This window comes from Bos taurus, chromosome 7 (genome assembly GCF_002263795.3).
Source record: "Bos taurus isolate L1 Dominette 01449 registration number 42190680 breed Hereford chromosome 7, ARS-UCD2.0, whole genome shotgun sequence".
NCBI classification, from domain to species: domain Eukaryota; kingdom Metazoa; phylum Chordata; class Mammalia; order Artiodactyla; family Bovidae; genus Bos; species Bos taurus.
The window spans coordinates 27,490,810-27,492,937 of NC_037334.1; the positions used below are offsets into that span (position 1 = coordinate 27,490,810).

Below are 2,128 nucleotides of genomic sequence, written 5' to 3' on the forward strand. Positions count from 1 at the left end.
GTTTTTATTTACATGTTCCTAATGACAAATGATGTTGAGCATTTTTCTGTGCTTATTGGCTATTATAGCTCTTATTTGGAGAGAAATCTGTTTAATCCTTTGCCCATTTTCAAATAGGGTTGTCTTTTTTATTATTGAGCTGTATCCTTCACATATTCTGGAAATAGGTACCTTTTCCAAGATGTGATTTGCAATACTTTCTCCCATTCTATAGGTTTCTCTTCACTTTCTTGATGGTGACCTTTGAAGCACAGAAGTTTTAATTTTGGTAACATCCGATTGATCAATTCTCTCTTTTATCACTTGTGCTTTCGGTGTTATACGTAAGAAATAATTGCCTAACCGAAGCTCATGAAGATTTACTCCTATGTTTCTTCTAAGAGTTTTATAATTTTAGCATTTACATTAGTGTAAGGTCTCTGATCCACTTTGAGTTGATTCTTAAATGTATTATTTGTTAGGGGTCCAACTTCATTCTTTTGCATGTTGTCCCAGCACTTAACTCTTTGGCCAGTTTTCCTGACATTATTGTTGAAAATTAATTGACTGTAAATGTTAGGTTTTATTTCTGGCTAACTATTTTAACAATATAATCAGAAATTTATTAACAATTGATTAACTTTATCAACACTGTTTCTTTTGAAGACGTGTGTTTTTATCTTTTTCATAAGATCTGGTCTACATAAGTCCAGGACCAGCATTTTTGGTATTTTCCCTTTATCCTTCTTGGTAATCCTGAAATCATGTTTTTTAGGTGGTTGTTTATTTCACCTCTTTGTAACAGTGATATAACAAAGAACATTAATAGTAATGATTCTCTACAAAATCTTCAAGCATTTATAAGGGAATGAACTAAGAGACCAGTCTTAAAGACCGGCAAAGAGAAAGAGATTCACTTACTAATATGTTTCTATTTACTGTTGATTACTTTTCTTCAATTTAGCATTCATCTTGTAACATTAAAAAAAAAAACAGTAACGAATGGTGAGGCTGGGCTGAATTTACAACAACTGACTGTGATGGCACTGTCTGTGATAGTTTAGTCTTAAAAAGTTATTTTATGGTATCTTTAAGATGTGAGTCAGAATAGAAGTGTGAAATTTATGGAAGAAGAAATATACATGGATAATAAATAAGTGAAAAATATTCTCTACTAATTATAAAAAATGCAGATGATGACCTAATTGGGTAACAAATTAGCAGAGTTTTTTTAAAGATCACCAAATTTGTGGTGATGGTAGTAGGCTGTTTTTTTTTTTTTTGTATTTTAAATGACTGAAACAAGACAAACCTAAAACTGCAGCTTCTGGAAGAGCCATTTGTCCTTGTGGGTCTTATATTGCTCTTTGAATGTGACCTTGGTGTCTTGTTGAGAGTAGGATCTCTGAAGATGTTCTTATTGACAATGATTTTGTCCAAGGGAATATCCACAGAGTACCTTGTGGGGCATGAGGTGATTATAATTATAAACTTTCATGAAAGACTTGATCTTTGACCTCTTAACAATTTTCATCTTGTTAATGGTGGCTGTCCGTTTGTGGTCAATTCTAGCCCCAAGAGCATGGTTGTACGGTTGGCCTGAGGTGCTATTACCAATGTTCTTCATGATGACCACTTTGTGTCTAGAGTAGCATCTGGCCAAGATCAGATTCATAATATTGGATTTCATGAACTTGCCCATTTCAGCAGCACCATTTGAGACTACAGCTAGTGGTAGGCTTCTTAACATGTATGTGTTCAATGCTGGAAATATCCCATAAAGGAGTTCTCATCCTCATTTTGTGGAGGAGGAAGCTGAGGCTTGTGAGTTTCATGAACTCATCCCACATCTCACAGCTTGTGTGTGACCGAGCTGAGACTCAAACCTAGGTATAGATGCTGATCCCTTCCATAGCCACAGGGAGAGTTTAGCCCAGACTGGTCAGAGGTCATCGTGAGATTTCTGGTTAAACCAGAGTTTGAATTCTGCCCTATGTTTCTGTGCAAACTCTATAGAGTAAGGTGGGGTTTGGTGGTTGCCTGGACCATCGTGGGGCTGAGGAGAGAGACTATTTCTCTGAGAAATTGTGTTCCAGTGTTACTTGTTAGGTTTTCAGGGAGGGAAGATAAAGAGTAGAAGTGGATTTAT

At 35.7% G+C, this 2,128-nt stretch overlaps 1 pseudogene; it reads right to left on the bottom strand.

Annotated features, from left to right (window-relative positions):
- Positions 1–1,291: 1,291 nt before the first annotated feature.
- Positions 1,292–1,681, bottom strand: LOC783728 (large ribosomal subunit protein eL27-like; annotated as a pseudogene).
- Positions 1,682–2,128: the final 447 nt, after the last annotated feature.